The sequence below is a fragment of the Oncorhynchus gorbuscha genome, unplaced genomic scaffold (genome assembly GCF_021184085.1).
Source record: "Oncorhynchus gorbuscha isolate QuinsamMale2020 ecotype Even-year unplaced genomic scaffold, OgorEven_v1.0 Un_scaffold_1634, whole genome shotgun sequence".
In the NCBI taxonomy this organism is placed as follows: domain Eukaryota; kingdom Metazoa; phylum Chordata; class Actinopteri; order Salmoniformes; family Salmonidae; genus Oncorhynchus; species Oncorhynchus gorbuscha.
The window spans coordinates 103082-123604 of record NW_025746357.1 but is presented as its reverse complement, the minus strand read 5'-3'; the positions used below and the strand labels follow the sequence as shown (position 1 = coordinate 123604).

The following is a 20523-nucleotide window of genomic DNA, read 5'->3' as shown; positions in this document are numbered from 1 at the left end:
ACAGTAGTCTGCTTAAATGTGATCTAATCAGAACGTCCTCACAAATTGCCTTGCCAAGTAGCCATAGCTGCTTGGATCTATCCTTTATTGTTGGTCCCGATTAAATGTAGGCTATACGAAAACATTTTATCTAGCTATAACATTTGATGAATTCTATATTATTTGCAACAAAACGGAAAATTGGTTCTTTCTTTAGACTACCACACAATTTGTGCAAATTTATAGTCTAAATGTACCTGAATATAGTTTAGGGAAGGATAGTCCTCAACCAAATGTCTTCGTCAAAGGAACTCTCGACGTGATATAATCCCATGTTTTCCTCCTTTGCTTCATAGGCTACACAAACATTTTCCAATCATTAATTCCTCTTTAGACACGGCCTTACATTACTTTCAAATGTTATACTACTGGACACAACGACTTGGAATTATATTTCAGCACCCAGGCCAACGGACAGCTCCCCTGTGTCCTTTATTACCCAAGCAGCCTTCTTTAAACCGTAGCGCACTTCCGTCACCTTCATGAACAGTCATTAACTGCTTGGTGGGAAGAAGAGAGAGAAGGGAGGGGTCTGTGAGCGCCACCGCTTGTTGCGAAGTGAAGTTTCTACAACTGGTGGGAAGAAGAGAGGAGAAGGGAGGGTCTGTGAGCGCCACCGCTTGTTGCGAAGTGAAGTTTCTACAACTGGTGGGAAGAAGAAGAGAAGGGGGGGTCTGTGAGCGCCACCGCTTGTTGCGAAGTGAAGTTTCTACAACTTGTAACGACTACCACATAAGGGCAGTATTCATTTAGTTTCTGAATTTTGCCATTAGCCTACAGTTAGGTAAGATAGTACTTGTTCAGGTGGTGAAGTCCTATCATTTATCGTTAGATGTTGCCTGAAATAAATAATGTCGTGCAACAGAGTCCTTTGCAATAGGCCCTAATGTCAGTCACCCCTGGACCAGATGTCAGTTCTTCCACCAGGTTCGACTAAACAAGGTTCAGACCAGCCTTCCATAAGTACATGGTCATGAGAGCATATTAAAAGGAAGACGGATTTACTCTTTGGCTCCAGTGAATAATAGAGCAGGAGTCAGAAGGATGAGATGAACCGGGGCTTAAAGAGGCTAAAAAAGATCATAGTCCATTAGAAATGTAGTGTTATTTCATACTCACCTCTCCCTGCCTTCTTGAAAATGAATCCCTAGAGTCCCACTTAGCAACATTGCTCCTCCATTGGGACTGAAAGAGGTGCTATGTGTTGCTCCTCACCTGTAATAACAGATAATAAGAAACGTCCCTTATGGATTGGATAAGTGGTCGAATATGATCATTAAATTCCACCTAGCCTATCAGAAGGCAAGGTGAAAATATTATAATATTCCAGACAACTATCCACTCCATTCATATCTACACAAGTGTCTTGTGAGTAGTGGGTAGGGTGTTGATTTAGGACTGGGTGATTGGTGTTGTGTCGCATCAGGCAGGTAGTTTACCTACAGTTTACAAATACAGGAAGAGCCAAGTGCCTTTTCTGCCCTTAGCTTGGTAGGACACGGTTGTCTCTTCTTCCCTTCAGCGCAGCCTGGGCCATGAGCTGCTGTGAGATGTCACTGATGTTCAGAATGTCTCACCCACTAGGCTACTCTACTGGATGGCCACAGAGGCCCCACCCCTAGGCTACTCTACTGGATGGCCACAGAGGCCTCACCCACTAGGCTACTCTACTGGATGGCCACAGAGGCCTCACCCACTAGGCTACTCTACTGGATGGCCACAGAGGCCCCACCCACTAGGCTACTCTACTGGATGGCCACAGAGGCCCCACCCACTAGGCTACTCTACTGGATGGCCACAGAGGCCTCACCCACCTGGGAAAACTGGATGGACACAGGAATCCTCGTCCTCCATCTATAGGCTAGCTCTACTGGATGGCCACAGAGTCCCTAGACCCACTAATGTGTTTCTACTGGATGGCCACAGAGGCCTTACCCAGTCAGTTCTTGTCATGACGGACTTAAGGAACCGCCAGAGGCACCCGAATGAATGTGAGAGTAAGCAATGAATTGGTTCCACAGAGTGTTTCTCCACTACCACAGCTACTATCAAGGAGCTCAGAGAATAAACATTGAATTAGGCAGTCATTAATAAGGCTAATTCTGGCCAACAACAATTCAGAAACTGCATGACCTGTCCTGTGTTGGCTGTGAGATGTAGGTGTTTACTGGCCATACAACGTTAGATAAAGGGGCCTGGGAAAAGTGGAGAAGACACAGGGGAAATCCTCCGTCCAGGCACCCTCTTCAAGTAGTAGACTAAATCTAATCTGGTGTAGATTTAGAGCATATTCAGCATGTCCATAGATCCACTAATGTGTTTCCTGGTATTTTGTTAAGTGTTTTCTTGTCTTGACGTTTGAACCTTGTGTAAAAGCCGCGTGTGGCCAGACTACAGTCAATGAATGTGATTAGTAAAGCAAATGAATTGCCTCTGTTTTGACAGTGTTTCTCCACTACCACAGCAATGACAACTGCAGTCAGCTGAAATAAACATTAATTAACAGTCAGTTTAAAAGGGTGTTTTCAGGGTCTCCAACATACAGTTTCCAGAAACTGCATGTATCCTAATATGGCTGTGAGACTTCCTACTGGCCATACAATGTTAGATAAAGGGCCTGAAAAGTGATTGTTTGTGTGGGACCATGCATTCGTACCAGGCACCCGTCATTTCAAGTAGTAGACTAAAAATCTCTTTGGTGGAATATTAGAGGCATATTCAGAGTCCATACACTGAAATGGTCCTGAAGTATTTTTGTATGACCTGTTTTATTTGTCCTACGTTGAACCTGGAGCATTTCCAAAAGTATGACCTGGCCAGACTGCAGTCACTGGCACTGGGGATTAGTATGACAAATGAGATTGCCTCTAATCTTTGATGGTATTTGGACGTTGACAAGGAGGCATTTCCTGCAGTATGACCTGGAAGAATTAATAAGTATGACCTGGGTGTTTCCTAGGGTATGACAATACATTTCCTAATATGACCTGGAGCATTTCTTATTGTGTGTGTAACCATGATATGACCTGGAGCATTTCCTTTCTGGAATAAACAGGCCAATTCAAATCTCACCTGGAGCATTTCCTAGTATGACCTGGAGCATTTCCCTAGTATGACCTGATACCAATGATTCATTTCCTAGTGATGGAGCACCTGGAGCATTTCCTAATGTATGAGGGAGCATTTCTTAGTATGACCTGGAGCATTTCCTAGTATGACCTGGAGCATTTCCTAGTATGACCTGGAGCATTTCTTAGTATGACCTGGAGCATTTCCTAGTATGACCTGGAGCATTTCCTAGTATGACCTGGAGCATTTCCTAGTATGACCTGGAGCATTTCCTTGTATGACCTGGAGTATTTCCTAGTGTTTCCATATATTTCAGTTTATTAGTACCGGGTTGGACCCCTCTGCCTCCAGAAATGCCTGAATTCTTTGGGGCATGGAAACGTTGCTCAATGGGACCTAACGTGTGCCAGGAAGACGTACCCCAAACCATTACACCACTGCCACCAGCCTGTAACGTTGACATCAGGCAGGATGGGTGATGAACTCTTACTGCTTTTTGCCAATTCCTGATTCTGCAATCAGCATGACGCAACAGGAACTGGGATTTGTCGGACCAGGCAATGCTTTTCCACTCCTCAATTGTCCAGTGTTGTTGATAGCGTGCCCACTGGGTCTGCTTCTTCTTGTTTTTAGCTGATAGGAGTGGAACCAGGTGTGTGACAAGAACAGAGGAGTTGTGCGTTCCGAGATGCCTGTACTGCGCCTTTATTTGCCTGTTTGTGGCCCGCCTGTTAGCTTGCACGATTCTTGCCATTCTCCTTTGACCTTTCATCAACGAGTTATTTTCCCCCACAGGACTGCTGCTGACTGGATGTTTTTTGTATCTCGCACCCTTCTCGGTAAATCCTAGACATTGTCGTGTTTTAAAAGCCCAGGAGGCCAGCCGTTTCTGACATACTGGAACTGGTGCGGCTGGGACTGATGATCATACCACGCTCAAAGTTGCTTAGGTCACTAGTTTGGCCCATTCTAACGTTTAATCGAACAGTAACTGAATGCCTCGATGCCTGTCTGCCTGATTTTTATAGCAAGCCACAGCCACTTGACTCACTGTCTGAAGAAGCCAACCATTTTCGTGAATGGGGTGGTGTACCTAATAAACATCCCTATACATGGGCTACGCACTTAAGACCCCATATGTGTTAACCAAACCACACATTCAAAGACTCACGAAGGACACACATCAGGGAACTAAGACATTCATAGTAAAGTCTCTGTACAATACCCCAGATATAATAATAATAATAATACATTTGATTTCCAGACACCTTTCAGGACACTCATCTTACATTAAAATGCCTACATAAAATCTAGTGCATATCCTCAGCCAGATCTAGACAGGACTGTTAATATGAGAGGATGTAAATTGGGATGAGTGAAGAGGGCATGGCTCTTCCTTTGGGTTTCTTCATATTATCTCATAGGCTCAATCCACTTTTGCAGGTTTAGTAAAATGGAAAGACCCACAGGTAGGTCAGGGGTGGCCAACCATCCTCCTGGAGAGCTACAGTACTGGGTGTCTGTAAAACAACAACTATTTGTTAGATATTATGCTTCATTGTTGGCTAACCTATTAATTTATTTTAACATTTCATACAGATGGCTGGTCATAAAGTTTAACATTTGTGGCATAATATAAATTATTATGATGAACAAAACATTTGAGCTTTTTTCCACTGAGGATCAATCAAATTCATAATCTGTTATCTACATAATCTGTTATTTACTTGCCCTGTGCTGTAAAGCCTAACCCATCACCTTCCTGTATGTCTCCAGCAGTGGAGGCTGCTGAGAGGACGACGGCTCATAATAATAGCTGGAATGGAGCATAATGGCTGGAATGGAATGGTATCAAACCAGTCACTCAATTCCAACCATTGTTATGAGCCGTCCTCCCTTCAGCTACTTCCACTGGACTCCAGGCAGTTGTTTATTCTATTGTGTTGTGGGCAAACGCAACAATAATTGCTAAACCCATGTGTATTTCTAATTGCTTAACCATCTTTCGCTTCACTCCATTCACACCACTGGGTCCCTGATCTGCCCTACTAACTGTGCAGTTGTCAAGCTAGAGGAACACCTTTGTGTCCTGGGGGGCCTGTATTATCTCCCCTAGGACCCAGCACTAGGGCATATGGACCTTGCACGGAAAACAATTGGCCATATATCAGCAAAACAAATTGAATGTCTGCATGCTGATTGTTGCTCCCTTCAAATAAACTCAGGGAAGGAGTCACAAATGATATGAGGTACATTTACTTTAGTGTATTAAAGTCTATCATACATTATAACTTGGATTTGATGGTGTCATTGGCTTTTGGGTCATACAAATATGTTGTGAGTGTGTTTTCCCCCATTCTCGCTAATTTTATTTTGGCATATTGAAATTTGATTGGGAAATGATGTAGCATTGCTGCCCTCTGGAGTTTAAATGTATTATTCCACTTGATCTTCACCCAACAATTTAATGAAAAGCAAAGCATAAGGATGATAATCAGATATTCATAATTGATTAGTAATGCCTGACCTGTGTCTATAAATTCCTGTCTGTCATGTGAACTGATAGAGATGGTGGTTGTTAAGAGAATATAGACACGTTATACATAGCGCCTGTCTAGTCTTAACTAAACGTTAAACTGCTATAATAATAAAAGAGAGAAATCTATGAAGGCTGGAACTGCTGATAAAAAATATGTATGAACATGGAACATAACTTTTATGTCTGTTGCATTTGAAATAGAAAATAGAAATTAAGGATGTAAAAACACTAAAACGTGTGAGAAGGTCGAGGGCAAAGACCAAAGTACTTGCTCTTGTGCTGTTGCCAAGTGCCAACTGCACCGTTCACAGTGTCCACAAAGTTTCCTCGTGTCACTGCTTGCCAGTTCTTGCGCTCAATGTTTATAGCTATGAGCACACGGTCATAGTGATGCAGTCAGAGCAGAAGAATGGCGCAAGCAGAAAGAACACCGAGTTTCCTCCACTTGCCAGTGAGGGGAAAAACGTCTTGTTTCGGATATCTTCGGGTTTTATTTTTTGCACTTTTTCATATAGCTCAGGCAAATAAACAAGGTTTGTATTTTTAGTTGTCATTTTTTCCGCTACATTTAGCCAGCAAGTGTACTATTGCTAGCTAGCAAGCTTAGCTACCGTTAACGACCTAACGTTAGCCTGTGTTCAAGACTAGAGCCAAGGTGTCCAGTGATTGAGGGGTGTCGGCTTGTATTTGGACTGGCTTAGTAAAGGACATGGCTCAATAGCTAAATGTAATACTTGGTTGCATTATGACCAAACTAGCTAGCTAATATTCACACATTCCTAACCAGTCCAGTCGCTTCTTTAACGTGTCGGTAACGTCGTTAGCCAAGCTAGCTAAAGTGGCCCTTGAGATTTCAAGCTGTAACGTTCGCTAACTAACATAGCTAGCTCAATTGTTTTGCCAGTTCATGTTTCACTAAATATCCTGAACTTAGGTAGCTAACGTAATCATTTTGGATATCTATCGCTAGTCCTGGGTAACTTGTAATCAACCTTCACTAGCTAACGTTAGTGCTTGTCACACTGGTTTAGCTGTTCTTTTAAACCAGGAAATAAGTGGTATTTTTAGTTTGTCAAGACCGACAAGTTCAAGTTCATTTCTTTGTCATTTACATATAAGCTACACATTATATACATCATGGACTGGAGTACAGTGCAACGAAATGCACACTAATCATAGGTGTGCTCATTCACCAGGTTTGCGTTTTTTTCTTAGTGGTTTGCTTTGCTAACAAGTTATCCTCGTAACGTTATGTTTCATACAGTCAGAATTAAGCCCGCTCCTCACTGGGATTCAACAACACAGTAGCTAGCTAGATGGCTACAGTTGTTTAGGGAAGCATTCGTTTGCTAGTACACCTTCCCATATCCAATTAACTGTAACTTTGACAAATACAAATGTAGCCTATAGCTAGGGTGAAAATGAGAACTGTTTCCACCAGCAGTTTCAATGTGTGAAGCAGTGGTGGGTTGAGTTTAAATGCCACAGTTGAAATGCTTCCTGTCTAAAGTATGGCTGTTTCCTGCATTGCTGAACATAATCATGACATGTTTAAGGAATTCACTGAAAATGGGGACCTATATGCACACTTAACACACCCTACCAATAGCAGAGACATGGATATTTTCATCGGTTTTCTGCTCTGTTTACAGTTGGCAAGTCAACTCTGCCACTTCCTGCAGAATGTAATTATGGAGGGGTCTTTTAATAACTGTTGACAAATTGTGTCCCCACAGCATTCATCCAATCAGACACAATCTTAGAGGTACTTCACTTTGGTGAGGAGGCCTCTTGCAGGTAAGACATTGTTTCCTTACACATGACCCTCCCTATACAACATGCACAGCTGAACACACTATCACGCTGCTATGTAGTTACTCAGTAAACACGAGGTGAATAGCAGCCTGTGAAATCAAGTATAATTGCTGTAAAAATGAACATGAGATCAGTATCTTCTCGAAGCTGTAACTCTCACTTTCTCTGCTATATGTATTTTTACCCCGGTAGTCTGTGGTTAAGCCTTTATCAGGTTTCTTGGCCGTGTGCTGTTCACTGTTTCAGACGAGACAAATGACAGAGAGGACTTCTGTGAGATATCCAAAAGGACATTATTGACAGTGATACTACCCAGATATCATAGTTTACAAACATGTCACTGTTATAGAGGCTAGCTAGCTCTGGTCGGCCCGGCGGGGTCAGCACACTGTCCATCCCACATGTCACTGCTCTGAAAGTCAGTCACCCCTCCTCTCTCCACCACTGTTCACCTGCGCACCTCGCCTGCCTGTGCTGATTGGCCTTAACAGATCAGTTGAGGGCTCAACTCATTTAAACCCCTGTGGAGTGTTTGCATAGTATATAAACATCCCCTCTTTAGCTATGATCAAATAGGCCTAGAATTGCAAAAAGGTTGAGGGAACGGTAAAAAACAACAGGTAGACTGCCACCACTTCACATGTTAAATGGTCCTAGATGAACAAGGGCAGTAGTTGTGTAAATAGCTGCATAAATATGGCCAAGGCCGGTTTGATTGAAGGAGGTACATAGTCAGAGACGTTAAGCTTTTGCTGGTTTTGATGCTTGAATCACTGTAGTGCAAAATATGATTTTTCAATTAGCAGTGAGGTGAATATAGAGTTAATACAGCACATTCTGAATCCAATGCAAATTGGGCACCAGTGCTGGGTTCAATTGATGGGTGTTCCACCTTTGTGGTGGAAACACATCCGTTTGACTGCTGTTATAAAATAAAACGACGTCATCATGTCAGAACTGCTCACATTTGCATGTACCAGCACGTCTTACTTATTTGCCTATGACTTTCTGCATCTAGACCTGGTTAGTTTGTTCTGATGATATCATTAGGGGTGGGATAACTTTCTTTTTGTTCCTACGTTTTGAGCCATGTCATGTCAGACTAGAGCTATGATGATCGCCTGCTGCTCATCTGATGGTTACTTCACATGGATTTTTCTTTGTTTTACAGATAGAGCCTGACCTTCACCTGGGTTCATATCATCAAAAAAGGTATATATTTTTTTATATCTTTGAATGCACCTATGACTCTGAGAGAACTGTATTTGTTGTTTCAGACCACAATGACTGTAAACAATTAATTAATTAAACGTCCTTATGTAGCACCAGTCGCACCTAGATAGATGGACTCTAAATAGGAGGGTAAACCCTGGCATTAGAATCACATCTCTACTCAGCTTATCTATGGCTGCTAGCCAATTCCATATGTAGCGGCTTTGCTTCGTAGGAGACTGATCCTCCGTTTGCCACACCTTGTTCTCATTTCCATCAACATAGTCATGCTCTTGGAGGTGGGGCTGGTTAGCTGGCTGCTGGGAGGTGGAGCTGGTCGACTGGCTGCTGGGTTTCACTGGAGGTAGACAACGGGAGGGTGTGGGTCTGTGTGTGTCCTAGTCACTATGGAGACAGTGGAGGGATGTTAAGAGTTTTCAGAAGGCTCAATTAGAGCCCCACTGCATCAAGGCAGTGTTAGGATCACATCGGGAGGGGACTGGGTTTACATAGCATGTGGACAGACATCATCGTTAAAAGAGAGAAGTGGATTCCATAAAGTCTCACCCTGTGAATACGTTACCCCTTTTAGACCTCGGTTGTGAAGCTTTCAGCCAAACTAGGTGGCAGTTCGCTACACTTAACCTTGGTGGCATTTAGAAGAACCGGTCTGAAACATGTTAATCCTCTTGAATAATCAGTGTGTGTCCTGCCTTACATTCCTCAGGCCAGGTTAACCGTCACCCTCAGCCAATGAGGTTCCTCCAGATCAGAGGCCTGTCTCTTTCCTTAAGTAAACACACACAGGTGAACTAAACAGGCTTTCCAGGGATTGTTTGGCAATCGGTGTGTTTCTGTGCTAGGGTCACAAAGTAACTCAATCTGCACAGTGCACTCCACACCGGCTGCACACGCCCATCAGGCGGCACACGCCCATCAGGCGGCACACGCCCATCAGGCGGCACACGCCCATCAGGCAGAAGTACATGTGGCGTGACATAATAAGTCGGTCAGATCATCATGAGAACCACATCAGAAAACATGGATGGGGTGGAACGCCACAGTGCAGCACGTCATCGGGGCGATTGTCAACATCAGCAGGGTTTCTTTTCCCATTACGTTGTGTGTGCCCTAGGTCTGTTTTGGTGTAAAAATCTATTAGTGTAAAAATAGCTAAAGCACAGGCCTTGGTTAGGATATTTGAGTGCTTCTCTCCAGGGCTTTAGTGGCTCCTTCAAAATAATCTATTTGGTCTGAAAGTATCTCGCTCCACCTTTTTCACTCTCATCTGCTCTGAAACTAACAGATACTATTATGGTGGATGGGATCATGTGAGTTTTAGTAAGTTTCACAGAGGGATCTCCTCTCAGTATTTACTATTTTGTAGAATAATAGAGAATGTCAAAACTATGAAATAACATGTGAAATCATGTAGTAACCAAAAAAAGTGTGAAAATCATCTAAATATATTTGACATTCTTCAAAGTAGCCACCCCTTGCCTTGATGACAGCTTTGCACACTCTTGGCATTCTCTCAACCAGCTTCACCTGGAATGTTTTTTTCAACAGTCTTGAAGGCGTTCCCACATATGCTGAGCACTTGTTGGCTGCTTTTCTTTCACTCTGCAGTACTCATTTGGGTTGAGATCGGGTGATTGTGGAGGCCAGGTCATTTGATGCAGCACCATCGCTCTACATGGTCAAATAGCCCTTATACAGCCTGAAGGTGTGTTTTAGGTTATTGTCCTGTTGAAAAACAAATGATAGTCCCACTAAGCACAAACCAGATGGGATGTCGTATCACTGCAGAATGCTGTGGGAGACATGCTGGTTAGGTGTGCCTTGAATTTTAAATAAATCTGTGTCACCAACAAAGCACCATCACACCACCACCTCCATGCTTCAAGGTGGGATCCACATATGCAGAGATTAGAGGTCGGCCGATTATGATTTTTCAACGCCGATACCGATTATTGGAGGACCAAAAAGCCGCTACCGATTAATTGGCCTTTTTATTTTTTGTAATAATGACAATTGCAGCACTTATTTTAACTTAATATAATTTATCATTAACAAATAATTTAGCCTCAAATAAATAATGAAACATTTTCAATTTGGTTGAAATATTGCAAAAACAAAGTGTTGGAGAAGAAAGTAATAGTGCAATATGTGCCATGTAAGAAAGCTATCGTTTAAGTTCCTTGCTCAGAACGTGAGAACATATGAAAGCTGGTGGTTCCTTTTATCATGAGTCTTCAATATTCCCAGGTAAGAAGTTTTTTGTAGTTGTTATAGGAATTATAGGACTATTTCTCTCTATACCATTTGTATTTCATTAACCTTTGACTATTGGATGTTCTTATAGGCACTTTAGTATTGCCAGTGTAACAGTATAGCTTCTGTCCCTCTCCTCGCTCCTACCTGGGCTCGAACCAGGAACACATCGACAACAGCCAACTTCGAAACAGCGTTACCCATCGCTCCACAAAAGCCTCGGCCCTTGCAGAGCAAGGGGAACAACCACTCCAAGTCTCAGAGCGAGTAACGTTTGAAACGCTATTAGCGCGCATCCCACTAATTAGCTAGCCATTTCACATCGGTTACACCAGCCTAATCTCGGGAGTTCATAGGCTTGAAGTCATAAACAGCAGAGCTGCTGGCAAAACGCACAAATGTGCTGTTTGAATGAATGCTTACGGGCCTGCTGCTGCCTATCATCGCTCAGTCAGACTGCTCTATCAAATCATAGACTTAGTTATAACATAATAACACACAGAAATACGAGCCTTAGGTCATTAATATGGTCGAATCTGGAAACTATCATCTCGAAAATAAGTTGATTCTTTCTGTGAAATACGGAACCGTTCCGTTTTTATCTTAACGGGTGGCATCCATAAGTCTAAATATTCCTGTTATATTGCACAACCTTCAATGTTATGTCATAATTGCGTAAAATTCTGGCAAATTAGGCGCCCAAACTGTTGCATATACACTGACTCTGCTTGCAATGAACACGAGAAGTGACACGATTTCACCTGGTTAATATTGCCTGCTAACCTGGATTTCTTTTAGCTAAATATGCAGGTTTAAAAATATATACTTAGGCATTGATGTTTATGGTTAGGTACACATTGGAGCAACTATACGCACATCATCAATTTTATGCAATGCAGGACACGCTAGGAAAAACTAGTAATATCATCAACCATGTGTAGTTAACTAATGATTTATGATTGGTTGTTTTTTATAAGATAAGTTTAATGCTAGCTAGTAACTTACCTTGGCTTACTGCATTTGCGTAACAGGCAGTCTCCTCGTGGAGTGCAAAGTAATCAAGTGGTTAGAGCATTGGACTAGTTAACTGTAAGGTTGCAAGATTGAATCCCCCGAGCTTGACAAGGTAAAAATCTGTTGTTCTGCCCCTGAATGAGGCTGTTAACCCACCGTCCCTAGGCCGTCATTGAAAATAAGAATGTGTTCTTAACTGACTTGCCTATTTCACCTTTAACCAGGTAGGCAAGTTGAGAACAAGTTCTCATTTACAATTGTGACCTGGCCCAGTTAAATAAAGATTAAATAAAGGTGTTTTAAAATTGTAAAAAAGAAAAAAATGTATCTGCCAAATCGGTGTCCAAAAATACCGTTTTCCGATTTGTTATGAAAACTTGAAATCGGCCCTAATTAATCGGCCATTCCGATTTAATCAGTTGACCTCTAGCGGAGATCATCCGTTCACCTACTTTACGTTTCACAGAGACATTGCTGTCTAATGTCCATTGCTTTTGTTATTGACCAAATACTTATTTTCCACCATAATTTGCAAATAAATTCATTAAAAATCCTACAATGTGATTTTCTGGATTTTTTTTCTCTAATTTTTGAAGTGTACCTATGATGAAAATTACAGGCGTCTTCTTTTTAAGTGGGAGAACTTGCACGATTGGTGGCTGACTAAATACTTTTTCCCCCGTGTGTGTGTGTGTGTGTATATATAGCTCTCGCTCTCTCTCTCTCTCTCTCTCTCTCTCACACACACATATGTTGCCAAAATGCAATCTTGATAACTATTTTTAATCCTATGTTGATAGTTAATGTACTAATTATATGACAATGGAACAATACACAACATTCATATTTTAGTAACTTACAGTTCATTTAAGGAAATCGGTCAATTGAAATAAATTCATTAGGACCAAATATATGGATTTCACCAGACTGGGAATGCAGTTGTGAGGCTTGTTGGACGTACTGCCAAATTCTTCAAAACGACGTTGGAGGCCGCTTATGGTAGAGAAATTAACATTAAATTCTCTGGCAACAGCTCTGGTGGACATTCCTGCAGTCAGCATGCCAATTGCATGCTCCCTCAACCTGAGACGTCTGGGGTGTTGTGTGACACATTACACATTTTAGAGTGGCCTTTTTAATGCCCCCAGCACAAGGTGCACCTGTGTAATGATCATTCTCTTTAATGAGCTTCTTGATCCACGTCAGGTGGATGGAATATTTTGGCAAAGGAGAAATGCTCACTAACAGGGATGTAAACTAATATGTGCACACAATTTGAAAGAAATAAGCTTTTTGTGCATATGGAACATTTCTAGGATCTTTTATTTCAGCTCATGAAACATGGGACCAACATTTTATTTTTATGTATTCATTCTGATAGACCCTAATAGCAACAGCTCATATCGATGCCAATGGAGTCCCCTCACGCCTCCCTCTCTGTTCACCTTTGTCCTCTTAGTTGACTTGATTCCTCTCCATTGTTTGTGTAAACATCCGTAAGGGCAATTACGTTTTTATAGGTCTCTTATCTAGAAGTGTTGGATTAAACCAGTGCTTAGATTGGAGGAAGTTGGTATAACCCAGCTGAAGGAAGTGATGTCCCAAAGGTATAGAAATTCATTTAATTATGAAATTAAATGGAATAGCACTGAATGGTCTCTGCTTGAAGAGCAAGGAATTCAATTGAGAGATCAATACAAATGGAAAGCAAGGTGGTGAATGGAGTTTGTAGCGGAAATGTACGCTGTTAGTTATTGTGTGCATGTGCCTTTTTAAAGTCTGACTTGATAATGAAGGTCAATGTCCAGACTCCAGGGCAGCATGTGTGTATGAGGATGTAGGCGGTGCTAAGAGCCTTGTGTTGTGGTTATTGTCTGGTACGGATGCAGTTGTCTATTACACCTGCAGACGTATTACAACGGAGTGTCTGGTTTACTGTTTCTAACAGCTGAGATGCTGTGTTTGCTCTTCGTCATTAATCTATGAAGATGATCTCACAAATGGTTTATCAAGACACAACTTTTCCAGCACTACAGATTTAGCAATTTAGCAAAGTTCTGCTTTGGCTATTCAGATCAGTTTCGTTTAAGTTGAAAGAGCTCCATGGTTAACTTTTATTTAACTAGACAAGTTAAATATGCAAGCCTGGCAATTTTCCTTTCACTTTGACTTGGGGTTTCTGTCCACAACACCAAGGACTGATTGACCACAAAAGCATGCAATAACACCGCGGCTTATGTATTTTCTCTCCAAATGACGAGTTGTGTTCAGCTTGTAAATAGTAGTTATTCATTGTCTAGTCAGCATTGTGTTGAGGCCAAGATTATATTTAGTAACACGTGGTTCATCTTTTTTCTGCTTAATTTTATATTAGCCTTTCTCCATTTTTGTCGTTCCATTTCTTAGGTGTCACACCAGTTTATATATATATATATATATATATATATATATATATATATATAATGCAATAGGTGTCTATTTATCATGGTTCTACTTCTGGCTAGCAGCCAGTATCATTAGGTTTCTTTTACATTTCTCTACAATATGCACAAGATTCATTATCAGATTCACTCTATCCCCTGGCCAGCATTCAGCAGGTTTAAAGTTCTCTAGACAACCTCTATAATATGCAGAAGAGACTTTTGCGTTGCTTAGTTGGAACAGGAAATGGCTTGTGGCTTTTTAGTCACGATGCTGACTGACAATGCATCTGTTCCTTTTTTTATAGTCTAAACTTCGCACCTCTCCTCCACCCACGGCAAACTAACACCGCCAAGCCTCCCATCTATCTAGCTGCTGACATTGCTTAAAAAAACATTCAGTCTACATCAGAAGTTGGCCAATGCACGCCACTCAGAATAAGCGATGTATTTGCATTTTGAAACCTCAAGAATTTAGTGTTTGGTTGGCTGTTACACGGTGGCCTTTTTCAGTCAGTCAGTGGCCCATTATGACCATTAAACAACGCATGATGTGGCTTTGTTTGTACTCTGAAGCTATAGGGGGGAAATTACAGGGAATCTACCTCTGTTTACATTATAAATAATATGATCTACAATTAATATAAGCTGAACACCGTCTGCATTGTTCGCCACCTGCAAATGTGTGTTCAAACACCGTTATAAATGCTGCAAAATGCAGGAGTGGAGGAGTCATTCTGAGAGAGGTCTGTTTGGTTGTAGAGCTCCTCTGTAAACACACACATAGACAGAGGGGTGTGTGTGATTTACCCAGCTGAAGGTCAATCTCCCATAGTGACATTAAAGGCATGTGCAGTTCTTTTCCACCTCACTCTCTTAGAACACACAAGACCACAGTAGTAGCACAACTAAGTTCTAATGTACAACTATGACTTCATAGAATTAATTTTGTATTCCAAGTGTAGGCCTTGGAATATTAAACCATATATTCATTGTTGCACTCCAATTTAAGAAGCAAATGAGTTCCTGATGTTGCATAACATTGGTCATGGATCCACAGCGACACCTTTTTATGACTTGCCTGTGTGCTGTCAGCTTATACGTGTTGTTCAGTGAAGTCATACTGTCTGTGGCGTGTGCAGGGAGCGGTTTCCCTTTTGGGTGCCTTGTTTCTCATGGAAAGATCTTGTTTGTCTGAGCTGAATACACATGCAATGACATATGTTTAATGCATATCTCTGACTTCAATTACCTTTGCAAAAACTATTTTTGGGGGAAATTACAATATGTAGTCGTAGTCAGTCAAAATGATATGTGGGAAACAACCTTGCAGTAGATCACTTGTTTTTGCAAAGCAGGTTTGGCAGGTTTCCTGTCTTGTTTTGGCGGTTGCCCTGAGGTTTACATGTTAACCTGATTTGCTTTACACACACAAACACTTTCAATTTTTTAATATTTTTTTACATGTTAGGCGATAGGAAGTAGGACTGCAGCATGGATGAACAGCCGTACTTGTTTCCCTTCTCTTCCTCACTATGGTTCCTCTTTTTTTCTCCCACAGCTCACCCTTACAGAGAGGGAACAGCAGGCCCATACGCTTTGAGCCGCCAATGCTGGACTTCCATGAACAGTGAGTTAACTTTCTCTACCTACAGATACACCTGCAAGTAGCCTAGCGCTTAGAGCGTTGGGCCAGTAACCGTGAAGGTAGCTAGGTCGAATACCCAAGCCAACAAGGTGAACCATCTATCTGTGCCCTTGAGCAAGGCACTTAACTCTAATTGCTCCTGGGTCGCTGTTGATAATGGCAGACCCTGGCCATGACCCCACTCTCCGAGGGTGTCTCACCCCACTCTCCGAGGGTGTCTCACCCCACACTCCGAGGGTGTCTCACCCCACACTCCGAGGGTGTCTCACCCCACACTCCGAGGGTGTCGTGGGGAGAGTCGGGATATGTAACAAAAACAATTCACAGGTGTTTAACATAGGGCTGGGCATTAGACTGTATTTTACTATATACCGGTATATTTGCACGGACCGGTTTGGGTTCTTACGTTACCTTCTATAACTATTTGAATGTTTGGTTTGTTAAATGTGATTCGATGTGTGTGTGTGTGTGTGAGACGTCCATTTTTATAGTTTACTCCTCTACTTGAGTCATCCCTCTCCTCTCTCTCTCTCCATGCTGCTTTCCACACAGACCTAGTCCCACTCCCTGTCACTCAAGGAGCGCATTTGTTGCTTGACCACGACACTTTCGTTCAGTCTGCATGGTCAACGCAGCATATGCAACAATGTTGATGACGATGTTGCCACTTTGATTTGAATATAAATCCACAAGCATTCTATAATTACATTATTTGTTTGTTTCTTACATCTGCAAACAACTAGTTTGTATTTTCTTAGCAACTTAAGCTAAATCGTCTTAGCCAGCTAATAAAAGTACTGAGTCAGAGCAAACGTAGCTAGCTAATACAGCCTGATACCAGTACTGGTGGAGGCTTAAATCAGCATGTTGTTTGTGCAACACTATCTTCTAAATCAAAGAGGAATAGGCTAATAATGAATATGTTGGCTATATGAATACAGATTTAATGTAGCCAAAGATTATAGGTTCCCCTAGGAAACACTGAACATCACTTTGGTTCCTACCCTGTCACAATAACTTGTCCATGTCAAACAACACTGTGTTCAAAGTGCCCACTATTATTTATATTCTAACTATAGAATTATAATAAACATTTCAATGGTTCCAGAAGTTCACCCAAGTGTTTTGATCTAAATCACAATTGCAACATTTGGTTAAAAATAAGGTCTAGTATTTTTGCCCATATCATGGCAGTGTGGAAATGATCTCAAATGAGTCCAGGAAATGCGGAAATTGATGGAAATGTAGGAAATGATTTTAGGTTGAAGTTGAATTGAACAGTATAAAACAATCAGAATGGAGAAAGACCCATAGACATCATTTAGGGATGTATGTGTTGCCACCGTAGGGTGTCACTCTACTCATAAAGCAAATGTAGAACTTTTATTAATCAAAAACATTATATACTGTCAAATGTGAAAAATACCATGATATGATATTTTGGCCATGTCGCTCTGCCCTAGTTTAACAAGCATTTCGCTACACCCGCAATAACATCTGCTAAATATGTGTATGCGACCAATACAATTTGATAATATAGACTTGTACATGTGTGAAATGGGACAAATTCGACCAACTATTCTGTTTATTTTCTTCCTGTCACGTTGTTGAGATGTACATTCTGTGCATCACCCTCTCAGATCATTTGACAACTTGGCATTGATACTTTTTAAACGTGCTCTTATCTGCTGGGTATTTCCACAGTTAAGAGAAGAGGCCTCCTGGAGCATGATTGTTTTATCATCATCTGTTAGGAGAGACAAGGAAATGGAAATCAAACAGATTTTCTTTCAGACTCCATTTGACCCCATTAGGCCTATATGTTTCTGACGGCTGTGTTTCTGACAGCTATATGTGCGACAGCTTTCACAACACTGTTTCTCTTCCTGTTCCCAGGCCTGTTGGAATGCCAAAAATGGAGAAAGTTTATTTGCACAATCCTAGTGCAGAGGAAATAAGCTTGATATCTATATCAGCAACAACTGCACATTTTCATGCATCATTCTTTCAAAACAGGGTGAGTAGCTAATAAGTATAACCCTATTGCTGTGTCCCATTCCACAAAGATGCAGCATTAAGGCAGGACGTCAAAATTGGCGTGTCACAATCCCAAGGCACCTTAAAATGCTGCCTACCAATTTCATCTTAAATGTCAGTTACCTACTGAGGAAAGTGCTACCTACATAGGTCCTTTTGGAGCCCAGGTAGGCAGCAAGCTTCCTTTTGGTTTGGGACACAGCCGATGTCTCCTGTTCTACAGGCATACGCACGGCTTGTTGAAAAGCAGAAAGAATAAGCCCTGTGTTTGTCGGTGGACAGAGGCTCATTTATCCGGCCATTCCGATTCCCCTGCCTGTCAGTCTGACCATGTGACCTGGCTGTTATGGGTATCATGTGCTGGTTTTGTACTTTTTGAAAAACAAGAGGCACGTGCTCAACTGTCAACATTCTGCCATCTTGGGCCTTTTAACTGAATTGTGAAACTCATGACAGCTCTGAATCCAGTGCACTCCTGAACAGAGGAGATGGTGAATGGTGTGACTGTGCTGCTCAGCATGTTTGAGTCCTGAGAGTAGAGCAGGAAAATCAAGTCAAATAAGGAAGAATGTTGGCTGGAGCAAAAACGCCCTCTTTCCACCTGGTATTTAAACATTTTTATTGTTAAAGCGATTTGTTTATGTCTGGCTGTCATCCAGTATATTCTAAAATGATATCGCATCATGACAAGAATCTTCATGTTTACTGCTTTCACACCCAAGACTGACCTTAATTGGTTGGTTACATTTACAGTTCCAAAAGTAGCTCAGCCTTTTGATTCCAATCTTTTGATTGGATAATTGTCATATTCTTTCTCTCCAGTTAATTCATCCCTTCTCTTCTCTCCCTGTAGATAATTCCACCAGCGGGGAATACGTCGTTTGATGTGGTCTTCCTCGCTCGAGTAGTAGGAAACGTAGAGAATACTTTATTTATTAATACCTCGCATCATGGAGTGTTTACATATCAGGTGTGTATGAATACATATGTTTACGGAATCACATGTCATATCTATACTAATAATGAATCATGGAGTGTTTACATATCAGGTGTGTATGAATACATATGTTTACGGAATCACATGTCATATCTATACTAATAATGAATCATGGAGTGTTTACATATCAGGTGTGTATGAATACATATGTTTACGGAATCACATGTCATATCTATACTAATAATGAATCATGGAGTGTTTACATATCAGGTGTGTATGAATACATATGTTTACGGAATCACATGTCATATCTATACTAATAATGAATCATGGAGTGTTTACATATCAGGTGTGTATGAATACATATGTTTACGGAATCACATGTCATATCTATACTAATAATGAATCATGGAGTGTTTACATGTCAGGTGTGTATGTTTATATAATGTGTCACTATGTATAATAATTCTGTAATATGTTTGTATTCTGGAGGTGTGTTCTGAACACTGTATATAAGGATCCTTTGTGGGTTGCATTTTCTGCTGGTTTTCTCCCTTGACTCCTCAGTCTTAGTCCCTGCTGTAGGTCCCTGTTGTAGATCAAGTAGGTCCCTGCTGTAGGTCCCTGCTGTAGATCATGAGTCTTATGTTGTTGGTGTCTTATCCCCTGTAGGTGTTTGGTGTGGGCATTCCCAACCCCTACAGGCTGCGGCCGTTCATCGGGGCCCGAGTCCCAGTCAACAGCAGCTTCTCTCCACTCATAAACATCCACAACCCACACAGTGAGCCACTGCAGGTAGTGGAGATGTACTCTAGTGGAGGAGACCTGCACCTGGAGCTCCCCACAGGGCAACAGGGAGGAACGCACCATCTGTGGGTATGTATAGATCAGGACAGTCGGGGGCTTTTAGATTATTTTCCTGTTACTTCTACACCATTAGAATTGGAATTGAGACAAATACCTGACCAGAATGGATTTTTAATTGGGCAACTACTTGACCCCTGAATAGAATGTATTTTCTGTTCTTTCTTCCTGTGTGGTTGTCAGGAGATTCCCCGTTTGAGACGAAGGGGGTGATGAGAGCCAGTTTCTCGTCGAGAGACGCAGACAACCACACGGCCTTCATCAGAATCAAAACAAACGCCTCCAACCAGGACGAGTTCATCATCCTGCCTGTAGAGGTGGAGGTCACTTCGGGTGCGTTTCCAATAGCAACACCTAACACCATATGTTTCCAATAGCAACGCCTCACCATACGTTTCCAATCGTAATACTTCTATACTTGTATCTGTGACTGGCTGATTGAAACATCTCCTGATCCTGTGTGTCTTTGTCCTCAGCACCAGGAATCTACTCCTCAATAGAAATGTTGGACTTTGGAACGCTACGCTCACAAGGTGTGCTGTGTTCACTTCACGTTTATACCCTCATTCTCCAATGGGTCAGGCTTTCGTGAAATATTTGAGTGATTTGGACGTTTCAAAATGGTTCTTGGGTGATTTGATTAGTTGTTTATTGT

The 20523-nt window shown here is 41.7% G+C and overlaps 1 pseudogene; it reads left to right on the top strand.

Moving 5' to 3' along the window:
• Positions 1–5977: 5977 nt before the first annotated feature.
• Positions 5978–20523, top strand: part of LOC124023565 — a 32506-nt pseudogene continuing 17960 nt past the window's right edge.